The following is a 13,600-nucleotide window of genomic DNA, read 5'->3' as shown; positions in this document are numbered from 1 at the left end:
GGGGGGGGGAGCAAAAAACCTTCAGCAAACATTGTTATAACAGCCAGCCAGCCTCAGCAGCTGTGCATCACAAAATCACAACTGTCCAAGTACTATTAACTAACACAGACCACCCATTACCTACTGCTATGGAAAAATGCACCAAGGCAACGCTATCTTCTTTAACCAATCCACGTGTGATTTCCCTAGGGCTAAAGACTGGCATGGAAAAAATCGTTGCACTGTATTCAAAGAAAGAAACACCCAATATGCCAAAGAAGGTGCCAAGATATAAACTAGCAGAGCCCCAACTTCATAGATGCAGAGGCAGGTGCAGCAGGCAACAGAAGGGTGGCTGTCTTCTTATTTTGCTGGCACATTTAAATTCAAAGTCAAACTGATACCAGCTGTAATGGACAATGACATTGTCCTATTCTGCCCTGCAGGGTGGCTGATGTCAAATGATTGCCAGGCTATTCTGTGCCAAGAACAGGCACATTTAAACCCTGGACGAATTAACACCTTCTCCTTCTCTGTACAGCAGCTTTGACTCATATTCACTGGCTTTCTAGCCAAGGGCTGGTTCAAAAGAAATCCCATCCATTTACACTTCAGCGTCAACAAATGGAAATCACATCGAGTGGAAACCACCTTCCACCTTTCCCCAGGATTTGCACTCACCATCAAAGCAAGGAAGAAGCTAATATGATCATAATTATATAAAACACCTCTGAGTAAAGTTTTATTTCCAAAGATTTTCATGTTAAAAAATATTTCCATTATGCCCTCATTGACACCATCCTCTAAAACTACTGCATTAAGCATAAAACTAGGTTTTGGTTGTGGCAGCCTTCAAGATGTAACTCTAACCTTTCAACAACTCTTTATTTTCTTCTGACAAGAGGTTAAATCAGTGCACTATGAAAAACAAAAGGAGACAAGATATAGCTGTTTTGACAGTTAAGTACAGGGTGGATGCAGCTGAACTACTGACATCACCCAAATCATAATCAGAAATAAGCTCATTAAGGTTACCCCTTTGCACACAGTACAGTATTGCAAATGATGATTTATATAACACTGCAGTAATAGACTGTATTGCCCTGGAGAAGATATGTGTAACCAGTTATAGGCCAGTGCCCCACCTGAAGACACCCATGGTGAGATACACCGCAATGTGACCCACAATGTTGCTGGCTACACACCAAAAAGGAACAAAACTCGCCACCTTCACTTCCACACCCACCAAAGTACCAAGCTCCATCAAACATCCCAAAAACCCACGGGAAACCCCCTCCTGACACCTCATAAACACACAGTATTATCAACCCGCTGCCAGACCAACACTGCTTGCAGGCTGCCGCCTTGCCACGGCACTCCTCGCTGCAATGCCCGCATCCCTGCCCTGCCATGCTGCGGTGCTCTGGCAGTGCCTGCTCTTGCCAGTCCTCAAAAACCTTCCAGACCACCATGAACCCTCATAACCAACTCACGACCAAAGCAACTCTAACAAACGCTTCATGTTGCTGCTGAGGTGCTTCCAGCCCAAGCCACCCCAAGAGCTGTTGCAACCTGCTACCCTTAAGTCCCATGGAAGTGGAATTAAATTTTGTGCTTGCAAAGCAGCCCTGCCATAGTTTTTGGTATTTGCTGAAAGCTCTGGAAGGTTTTGCAGAGCCGGAGACCTCTCCCTGGTCACCCCCTCAGCTGCACTGCCAGCCACCCACCTGCTGCCTCACCCTGCCGGGCAAGGAGCTGTATTTAAATCACGGTCACAATACACAAAACTATGCAGACACATTAATCCAGTGGCATTACGGGATAATAATACAAACAGCCTCAGGGTCCCATCTCAGAACGATTACAAAAGCAAGTAGCTCATCAGAACTATTTGGGAGTAGAAATAGGCTCTCACAAGGCATCATTATGTTTGCAGGTTTTATCTGTTCAGTAACTTGAGACAAAGCCATACCTCCTTCACAAAAAAGTTAAAATTTTAGGTTAGTTTTAACACACTCAGAAATGTCTCATCAAATGCAATAAGGACAATACATGGCATCTTAGACTTCATATTTCCAAACCATTACAACTTGGCAATTTTTTTATCCTAGTGAGCTATCAACACACATATCCCTCATTCTCACATTTATGGTATCGAGATTGTATTTCATGGGAGAAGATTCAGACCTTAAATTCAGCCTCGGTATCATCTGGTGATCAACATGCACTTGTAATAAAGCAGATATTAGAGCATTCATCACCTTACAGCTCCTCCTTGAAGACACTCAAGTCTTATATGACTCTCACCACCCCTCAGTTATTTAGTCTCAGAATGGCTCATGTCTCAGCCTGCTGCTAGAAGCTGGGGTGCTGCATCAGGGGAACTGATCTTCCCAGTTTCATCCCAGCCTTCTGCCTCTGTGAGGACCTGCTTTTGGCTTCTCTATCGAGATGGGCAGAGCTTTGGTCCAGCAGAACACAGCTGGCTAACATACACAGTTTAGGTTTTGTTGCAGGAAAGCACTTAGCTCCAGCCCACCGAGGACGCTGCCAGCGATAGGAATCACTGAGGGGGGGCTGGAGGTGCCCCTGTGCAGAGTTTGTAGCTCTTAATGCCATGTTACCCCTAGGATCAGTGCTCCCACCCCTGCCAGGGATGTTAAACTGCCTCTCAGCAGACAAGAAGATAAAGACGATGAGAGGTTATCAGCCCTGCGGTGGGTGCCCTGGCCCAGCTCCTGATACTCCTCTCGGAGATACACAGCCTAAAGGTACTAGTACTGGACAAGCTTTTATTTCTCAGAGCCATAGGTAGAAAGATATTTAAGTGTTTCTTCGACAAATGGTGAGGGAAGCTCTGTGGTCGGCAGGGAGTCTGGCTCACACTCTCTTCTAGGTCCTCACTGCCATTTTCCCGGACCACAAGCACTTCAAAAGCCAGGAAATTCCACCAGCCTGACAGCTGATGAGAGATGCTGGGGTGAGGATCTTGCAGGCTTCTGCAGAAATGCCTTTAAATAGATCATGAGCCTGTCCCACAACATTAATTTTCTATGACAGATTAGTGGAAATCACTTCCCTGTGTTCCACATGCAAGTAAGAAGTGTGGCTGCACAGACAGTGAAGCCCTTGAGCTTCTGAAGGCAGGACTTCCGTGGACTTTCTTCTATCCCCCAGCTGATTTCACTTAGGATGCTGAGCATACAGCTTTATGCATGTTCCCACTTAAAGTGAAACCTCTGCAATGTGCACACCACCCCAGCTCTAAATTTACTGTTTGGCTTTGTGCCGTTTCCCAGAGAATTCAAAACTTTTTGTTTGTTTGGGGGTTTGAGGGGATGTGGTTGAGGTTGCCTTTGACAGAGCACATCTCCAGGCTGTATTAGCCTGTGGAAGAAGATAGGGGAGTGAGAATCATGCTTGGTATCTGAAGGGCTGTACAAAGGATCAGAAATCTGAAGCCCCTGTTGACATCTGTCAGCTGCTTTAAGAACCGTAAACCTTGTTCATTCAAGCACTTTGGCATGCTTAGAGATAACACCAGTCTAAAACCAGTCCTTGTGCAGCCATTAGGAGAAAAGCTGGTGTAGAAGCCATTTGCAGGATGAAGACAATAGTTTAGAGGTCACTTCATTTGTCACGCTGAAACAGGAGAGCAGAGAAAGAACAAATTCTCTCCTTGCAGCGGCAAACTTGGTTCTACACATTCAAGCACACACACTCCTACCTACTGCAGCCACAGAGTGAGCAACAACATGCCCCCAACCAGAACCATGTAACTGGGATGGGGTATGGGGTCCAAATGGGATGGCTGTATTAGGGCACCTTCCACCTTCTAGTACCCCTTGAAGTGGGAAGATATGTTTGGAAGACCCAAGAAAACCTCTATACATAGCTGAATAAGATTTTCTTCTTGTTGTTCTTGGACTAACTCCCTCCTGCTATTCACAGCCACAGCTGCTGGTCACTTGGCTGCCTACAGTCCGAGCCTGAATGAAGGGCAGCGTGCCAGCTCATGACTTGGCAGGACACTTCTTGCCACAGTGCTACTGCCAAGCAACCGTGGGTTTAAGCAGGCAGTCTGCCCGCACCACATTCTGAGTGCCGCTACTTCTGCGGCAGCTGCTCCTTCGCACCCATAACTAAGCACTGGCACTATGTCCCACCAAAACTTGAGCATGGCATACTTTGTCCTGGTCACAGGAGCTGGGACTCTGAAGACAAAAACCTTCTACCCTTAGAGGAGAGGGAACTTTGTTTTAATTGACAGTTAAATCCCAGCTCATCCCAAAACCACTGTCAACCAGCAAAGCACAAGATGCCTCAACAGTCCAATGCAAGGTCTTTCCCCAGCCTGACCCAGTCCTCACCTCCTGCTGCGGGAGCAGATGCTCTCCAGCAATCCAATGCCCCACCTCTAGACACAAATCTGATCTGTAAACCACCAGCACAGAAAACAAGGGCAAAAAATCCACACCAAACAAGCCCCCACAAACATTTAAGGAGAACAAAACAAAGTAGAAACTACCCCAAAGGTGGCATTCATGGCAAAGGCCAGTAGCCTTAGAGAGGAAAGGGGGGGGGGGGGGGAAAAAAAAAAAAAAAAAAAAAAAAGAGACAGACAAAGAGTCTGTGGGCATCTTTTGTCTGCCAAGCAGACAGGCGATCATACAGTAGGTGTCTAAAAACCCATTTGGGCCATCTAAACTGTCAAGATCTATGTGATAACTTGTTCTGAAGCCTCCAAAGGATTTAGACCATCTGGGTTTTTTTTTATGCTTGTTAAAGATACCATAAGCCTCTCCCTGCAGATTTAAACTTTAGAGCCATGAGAAAATTAAAAGGAAGCTCGGTATGCCCAGATCTTTGTCCTCTTCTTACCAGTGAGGTATCTGCTAGCAGAAAAGAAAAATGACTCATGGCTCTCCTCTGAAAAATTCTTTGCAGCAATGTCTGGAATGCTGGATTGACAAGAGCACTCTATAAGAAAAAAACATACCCCTTTCTGGCCATGGATTTCTGTAAGTCTATTATTTAATTTGGTTATTATAGATTGCTGTGATTGCTCTAATCGGTAGATGAAATGTATCCTTTCTTCTGTTTATTTTCTCTCTATAGAAAATTCTTTCTTTCCAGAACACAGACTGTCTCTTAACCACGCAACAGAATTCACCCAGTACATGCTCTATGCTATATCCTTGTTACATGCTTGCTCTCCTATGTTTAAATTGTAAATTCTATGTTTTAACCAGCAAATAAGGAAATGTTATTTCAGCTACACCACTTTATAAAGTGGAACAGAAGAACACCCTTATTCTACAGCATTAAAAGCAGTTTTAGCATCAACTGACAGACAAGCTCACAATTCACAGAAAATTCATGTTAGCAAAAGATCAAGGCTTGTAAGCTAAGTTCTGACCTCCCTGAAATCAACAGAGATTTGTCACTAACTTTACTCATGCCGAGATTACTGTCTTTACTTAAACTTACAAGCAGCTTATGCTCATCCAACAGACATACTGCTATTAAAGTAGGCAGCCTTTTCCCCTCTTACATTCAGGCTACACAACCCTCCCAGGTCACCATGTCTTAGTACCAGAACTACAGACAGACAGAAGGACTAACCCCTAGAGAGAAAAGTTTCCTGATGGTTATGCTCCACGAGTACTGTCAGGGCAGGGAAGAGAAAGGCAGGGGTAGCTCACACCACTCATGTCAGTGCCACTACACATCAGCCTCAATCTCTTTCAAAACCTTCCCAAAAGGCAGTAGCTACGCAAAAGTAATTTCCCAGCAGCAGCTTACACTGGTGAGTGAAATACCGTGTTCTCACCAGGTTCACAGGAAGACCAGGGGCTCTTTGAAGAAGCTGCTCATTTTGCACCCACAGCAGAATGCAGGGTGGAGGTGGCCAGGCTGGGGAACAGCCCCAGTACCACAAGATTGGGACTGTGAGAGAAACTCAACCTTACCAACCGGATGATCTTTGGGGATCAGCAGAGAAGCTGTTGTGAAGTGAACATACCTCTGCTGTACAGGTGGGGCAGTTTTACTGCTCTGGAAATGCTGTATCTGGTTTACAAATGAAATCAAACTACAAGTCATCATTTTTCTGGGTGACAGTCAATTCTCTTGCTCATCACAGACAAACTGCTGGCAGGTTTTATCTTTCCATATGTATATCACATATCTGTATGCTTTCATTTCAGGCCACACGGAACTTCAAAAAACATCTCCTTATTTTGGTAGAAATTCTCTACCTGTGATTTCACTATTTTAATGAAGAACTCAAAATACTTGCTTTTTAAAAATTAGGATAATAATTTCTCCTTAGTTTGTGTTTTGCTACTTTCTTTTAAAGCCAGAACAGACTTGATATCATAGTTACAGTCTCCTATGTCTCAGGGCACTGTTTATAGAGATAATTACCTGTACAGCGAAACAAGCAATGTAAAGTGGACCATCACCAAGTCTCAGCCAATGTAAAATGACTGTGGGAATGCAAAGAAGTCAAGAAACGCATCTTAATAAGCATTCCCCGAAAGACACTGATTTCAATTAAACTTCCAGGCCCAGTGCACTGGGGTATTTCTGGGCTCCTCAGCTACTAGGTGCGGTGGCCTACTGGCCATGGAGTCTCCTTACGCAGTAGTGCAGACTGCTGCCCTCCAAACAGCTCCTCAGAGACAAGTGACTACAGTGACAAATGGCAAAAAAACAGAGAAGAAAATGAGCAGCAGCTGGTAGTCTTAAAGTTGATGGTAAAATGTGGAAGCAATGCTGGATGTAGGCAGGTTTACAGACCCTGGGATCACCACAGTCGACTTTGTATTAAAATGAAGGCAGGCTTGTTAAATAAACCCATTCTTGCAATGGAGGACTTCAGGATCATCTTTTGTTTCCCGCATGCAACCGTGTTTAGTCACTGCTGTATCAGTTTCAGCAATTTCCCTCATAAGCAGCAGCAAAAAGAAGGAAATTGTAAAACAGACGGGAGACACGGCAGTTCTCTCCTTTGCCACAGTAATTTGCACTTTGGAGTTGGAGTTCTGAGCATGCAGGAGCTGCTGAAGCACTGGGGAACCTGGAGTCCTGCCTGACACTGCGTAATTATCTCAATGCGGCAGATTTAGGTCCACTTTTTTCACACTCCTCTAGCACTCAGAAATTATTTTTGTTATTTTATTAACTCATTCCTCCTCTAATTAAATTTAGACGGCAAATATCTACAAAAATTTCGGACTTTCATAACTGCTAGGACTTTTCAGAACAATATGCAAGTGCTGGTGAAAAAGTAAGATCTGTAGTGAAAGCAAGTTTTCAGTTACCCTGGAAATAAGTCAAGGCAACTCCACTCCTTTGGTGCCCTCATTTTAGATGCCCTTTCTGCTCCCTGTTACGCCATCCACCAAGAGTTTATTGTCTTGAAAGATGTAACGTGACGATTCAAGGAACATTTTACAACTTTCTGCCCTAGCTGAGATCAAGTAGTAACAATAATCAACTCCTAGGTGCTGCACCAGTACTTCTACAAGCAGTGTATATATGTCCTCACTGCAGAGTCTGTTTACCAAGCACAAAATATTTGGTAGCTGCAGCATCTGCTTTCAAAAGGTTCTGATATCGTTTCCTCAAGGTGCAGAACACAGTAGAAAGGCAAGTACGCAGCTGGAAAAAAGTCAGTTTGAAAATCTAATGATCTTAAATCAGCTTCCTTACTTGCAAGCTGGGTGAAGCCAGGTTAAGCCCGTCCCGGTTGCTGCAAGGCTGAGGATGGCACCGACTCCGGACAGTTCAGCAGTGTCTACTCCACAACAGACACTGCATCACCCGTCCACCAATGACGCCCTGAAATGACCCCAGGCTTGGTGCTGGCACATATCCTACCACACAGACGTAAGCACCACTTCACTTTGTTAAGCTCTGCCATAATAAAACCCTTCCTTTTTAATATTTCAGGTGGACAGCTGACAAGTGAAAACATCTGAAGGCTTTTTCTATAAATTAAGTGTTGAGAAATGTGTCTTTTCTTGACAAAAAATAAATTATTCTGAACCTCTGGCAGGTGACATAGCTGTTATGATGAGAGTTATGCTGGTAGCAGTGCAGGAACTCTTGAGCAGCAAGATGAGCAGGAAAGCCATGAAATCTGTGCATCCATCCCATACATTGATGACTATCACTGTGACAAGACTCAGAACTTAATAACTAGAGAAAATGCCCTCCCTACATCCTGTGAAAATGATTCTCCATGCATAGCACATCTTTAAGAGGTCAGTAAAACATTTTTAGCATGACACACACCCTGCTGCATGCCATAAATAAGGACACACATTTGACCCAGCCATGACTTTCAGTGACGGTTTTTAAGACCCAAGGTGAAGTCACAGTCCAGTTAAGGACACAAAGGAAACCGCAATTTGCGCTCTGTGTGCCAGGGTTTTACCCACATCCCTTTTCAGCCCAACCTGCCTAAGATGCAGCAAAATATTTTCACCATCACTCATTTATCTTTTACATAGTTAACTTCTAAAACCCTCAAACAACATATTGAGCACTTCTGTGTTTTTCTTCTAAAACAACTTAGTAATTTTTTGCTGCAACAGATCCATGATGCTCCCCTTATTCATTGAGGCAAACACCATGACACTATGATGCCTGCAACACCATTGTTAGAAATTTACCTCCACATCACAGAATTTATTGGACAGGACCTTAAAGATCATCTAGTTCCAACACCTCTGCCACTAGACCAGGTTGCTTAAAGCCTCATCCAGCCTGGCCTTGAACATATCCCATGCTAATTACTCACCTGAGTACATCCTTGCACTTGCATAAGGTTCTACCTACTGTAGTCAACCAGGTGGAGCAAAGACACTGTCTTGGACAACACACCAGAGCTGTACAGTCTGGTTTAGCTGTTGGCACACTTCTGGGCACAGCGCTGGCCCACGAGCATCTTTCTCACTGGCACTGGCTGTGCAGAGCTCAGGGAACAGCACAGACCAGGGACTCTTCCCATCACCCTACATCAGTGAGGTGTCCCCGTGGCAGGGGGGACTGAAAATCCTCCCTCAACCACTCAGTGCTGAGCAAAGAATGGTGTCTACAACCCAATAAATCTTTGAGCTAAATCATATCACCACATTTTGTACTTCTTGTACAGATTTAGCTGTACAAATGCAACCCTTGCCGGGGAATATGTCTGTTAGACCAGGCAGACCACCATCTGCACCAGTTTTTAGTAGAGATATGGCCTGAGTCTGTGAAAGGGAAGTCCCAGTGTTTGATTACTGACCCTCTTAGCATAATTATATTATCCAAAAATATATTTCAGTGTCTTGTCTCAATTTTCCAGAGAAAATAATACTGAATTTCACTAAATAGATGATTTAAGAAATATGACAACATCACATTCTGTGAATAAAAAAGTTTTGTATGCCAAACAGCAGCATAAGTTAGTATTTTTACTAATTCAACAAAACAATAACATCTATCATGACAGAAGAACTTATTCTGTCTGTGGGAGTCCTAAAAAATGTAAAATGATAATCACCATGTTTGTTGATTATAACTATCAAACAAATAGTAGCAACAGCAGGTGTTTTTATATGTCAGCGAATTAATAAGATGGTATAAATTCTGCCAAGCTGCAAATACATTTTGTCTATGTACTGCTCTGATTTGGTAAAAGATGTAATTTCTAAGTGAGAAAATAAAACGTCTACCTCAAAGGAAGGTTTTCTGACAAGTTTGAACCCAATTATTCACAGCCCCAAATTCCACTAACAGCAGCTGCGAGAAAACAAATCCTTCAGTGTCACAGAGCAGATTCTTTGTTCCATCCTCCTGCTACAAGAGAGTATAAATTGGATTGTGGACCACATTTAATTAAATTTAGATGCAGTTGTTACATCAGAAGACGACGAAAGCCTGCCGACCTCCCACCCCCCAGGTTCCTGTTAATACGAATAGGAAAAAAAAAACCCACAACCCACTGTGAGGCTGTTTGTAGGTAACCGCTGCTCACTCATTCAACAGTGAGATGAAGAATAGTATCAGCTATTAAGTGAATTTTGGGCTAAAACAATTTGTGTATTTCCATCTCTCCTGAAAACAACCTTCAGCCTGTTAGAGGTTAAAAAATCAAACCAAAACAAAACAAAAACCCACTCAATTTTTCTTTTAATGAGATGAAATATCAGAACCAGCAAAACTTAAAGTTGATGATTTGCCGTACCCACTGTCTGCATCATCTTCCTGCATTAACTCACTGCTTTGTCTAGTCTGCAGATGTCTCTCTCCAAGAGACATATGGGTGGTTAGGGTTTCCAGCAGGGCTTCGATGACTGCTCTATGGAAGCAAAGACACCAAGAACAGCTGTAGGAAACAGATGTGCCTCAGGGCACTTTCAGTGAAAGGCCAACGGACAAATCTTTCATGTGCTACTTAGTTCAGGATCCCTTTAAGAAAATAATAGGCCTTCAAAAAAACCTGTTATTGCCTATGTTTTTAGCCTAGCTCCACTTGGAAATAGACATTCTGGTAGCAAAAGCCCTGCTGGAGTGAGTAAAGGAGAAGGGTTCCAATGGGCAGGGCATGAGCAGTAAGTACATCCTATGCCTTTTCACTTCATCTTCATATGTATAAAGTGCCAGCTCTAGGAATCACATCAGCAGCCATAGCAGCTGGAATGCAAAGTGGCAACCTGCAGAAACAGTTATTCATTATTCTGGGGGAAAAAACATAGTATGGTAATTCACAGAAGGTGGTGTGCAATTGACTGAAGGAATCAAAGATGTGACACCTACAATGGAGAAATCTCCATCCTGTAAGAAGCCCATCCTTCAAACATAAGCAAAAAATAGGGGAACTTTTGGAAAGAATAAATGCAGTAAGCACGGATACCAGCTGGGGAAAAAAGCAAGGGTACTTGAAAGGACAAACCAGACATGCCAGCAAGCGATAGGAGTCTCGGCGGCTTCTGACAATTTGCCAAAGGAGGCTTTATCCTCAGTTAAGGATGATGGGAATACTCTAAATACTCTTGATACTGGTTTTACAACAGCATTACATTTCCAAATGTTTACCTCAAGCCTGCTCTTATTTTAAACATCGATGAGCTAGAGTCAATGAGGAGTACTGGGAAAAGAGCTGAAATGAAAGGATAAACTAAGGAGCAAAAAGTCATGAGGTGTGGACAGTGCTTAACTACAGAGTCCGGACAAATCCCAGGCTGCAGTGCCCAAACTGCTGAACATGTCCCCTCTCCCAGAAAGTGGTTGCTGTGATCAAAGATCTGGAGACCATCTCCTGGAAAGCGGCAGGGGGAGCAGAGAGATGCCAGCACATTCTAGGCAAGTGAATCGCTACTTCTGCAACAAAAAAGTTACTGAAGCTCTCATCAGAAATACTTATAAAACAGAAGTAGTTAGAGAGATAAGGAGAAACCAGGGTAGTTCCTGGGAATGGAAACTGTACGATGGCAAGCTATTAGAGTTACTCAAGCTTATCAATAGATAGGGGAGAACCGAAGCCTATCTGACCTTCAAGTTACCTGAAGTCCTTAGCCTCAAATTATTCCATTCCCATTCCATTTAAAATCTATCAACAAACCCTAAAGGGCATTAAAAATAAAGATAACTCAGTTAAAAACAATTTAACCTTTCCAGTCTCTGCAAAACCTGCATCTTGGCTGCAGATTCCTTAACGCACCTAGTCTGTCAAAACACAGAGTGTTTACTGAGGGATCAATCCTGATCAATACACCTTTTCACCTTAGTGTTTAGCTACTGCTTTACCACTTAGGTGGCAATCTGTCATAATCCAGCCACGTAAAAGTCACAAACAAAGACTCCATTTGAATTAAGTTCACATCATCCTAGTTGACTCCATATATGCATAACAGACATCTGGCAAGCCTAAAATGGTAGATTAGCCATGTCCAAACTGAGGATATCTGAAAGATCTCCCCTGCAGCTTCTGTGTTCAACAACCACCATTGCACAACTAACTGCAACCTCCTCAGGACAGTCATCTGTAACTCAGCTTCTACTTCCAACTTGCTGTATGCCTGTGCAGTGCTGAACAAAGTGCCAAGCCCAGATGTGGCTGCAGGCAGTAACTCAACTCACATCAAATACTACCGGTGAAACCATGGTCTTTAGTTGACTTACCACTATTCAGGTGGCATGACCTGTTTGTGAGAATGTGCACAAACATCATTTAGACCATTACTGCAAATTCTGTTCCACCTTCATGCAGGTCTGGAAACTGTCTGATCCTGGTGATACACACTGTATTTCTAAACATTATTGTACTACAAAATAGCAAGGTCCAAATGTCTGAAGTCCAAATGCAACTTAAAATTCTAAATCAAGTACTCCCATCAAGAAGTTTGGAGATATATTTTCACTTGTTTACACAGACATTCAGGAACAAGAATAAGATAGCCAGGAGATGCTGAGAAGGGTTTTTAACATAGTTTGGTTTTATCTACTTTGAAAGAACAAACTGCTGATCAGAGGGGAGGGGAAAAAAAAAAAAAGAACTTTTTATCTAGAATAGAAAGCAAAGCAAGTAAATGCTCAGGTAGTAGTTAGGCATCCTGCAAGTCAAGTCTAACGTACTGCTCCAGGTAACAGTTCTTTCCTTGTGGGTAAAACTGAGTTTCATCCCAGACTAGCATTGATTTTGACCCATGAGAAAACAAATGAACTTCATGCATGAAGAAAGGCTGGTCAGAAACCTCAACAGAACTCTTAACACCCAGATCCTGCTGCAGATCTGCCCAGCTAACCTCACCAGCAACATCCTCTTGGAAAACAACCTACCTCGCCCTAAACTGTGACTATCACCCTGTAACTGTTTGCCAATATAACCAAAATTTGCTGAGAAGTTACAACTAAACTACTTCTTTTTACCCTAAAGCCGGCTTTACAAAATTGCTTGAGAGACAGGACCCGGCAAAAAGCCTTCCTTGGTCTGTGAGATCACTGCGCGTGGCACCCAGCCAGGATGCTGAGCTCAGCCTCCTTCTCCTCCTCAGCACCACAGAGCCAAGTGAGCTTTTCCCACTTTCCAGAGACAGTCCTCTACACAGGTATACAGCACTCTTGAAGGAGAGATTCAGATCAGAAAAGCCAGTCGCTCAAACAGAAAAAGCTGGTTGTGAGCCAGCTTGCTAGGAACAAATTTTCCAGCAGACCTACAGGCAGTTCACTGGAGCCAAACAAGCTGCTTGAGCTCCTCAGGGTGGGTGGAAAAGCCACCCAGAGTCAGGGTAGTCTCAGACTGAAGCAATGTGAGGAGATGATGACTGGAGACCTATCTCATGTCCTTCAAGTGAGAAGCACATCTGCAACAGTTTAACTCTTCTGAGTAATTGTTTCTTGAATCATCATTAAGATGAGATGTAAAAACTGCATTTTGATAAAAACTAACAGATTTCAATTTCAGAGTAGGATACTTACAACTTTGAAAAAGGATTCTTTCTCTCAAAAAAAACCTCGTTTCCATCCTACCAAGGGTGCTGCCCACCCTGACCTGCCTTCTGCTGGGTGCTGCCTGCAGTGGGCTCGCTCCTGCCAACAGTATCATTGCCAGCACCGCAGATCCATC

Source organism: Eurypyga helias, unplaced genomic scaffold (assembly GCF_000690775.1).
Source record: "Eurypyga helias isolate BGI_N326 unplaced genomic scaffold, ASM69077v1 scaffold16271, whole genome shotgun sequence".
In the NCBI taxonomy this organism is placed as follows: Eukaryota; Metazoa; Chordata; class Aves; order Eurypygiformes; family Eurypygidae; genus Eurypyga; species Eurypyga helias.
Note: the sequence above shows the minus strand (reverse complement) of the source record.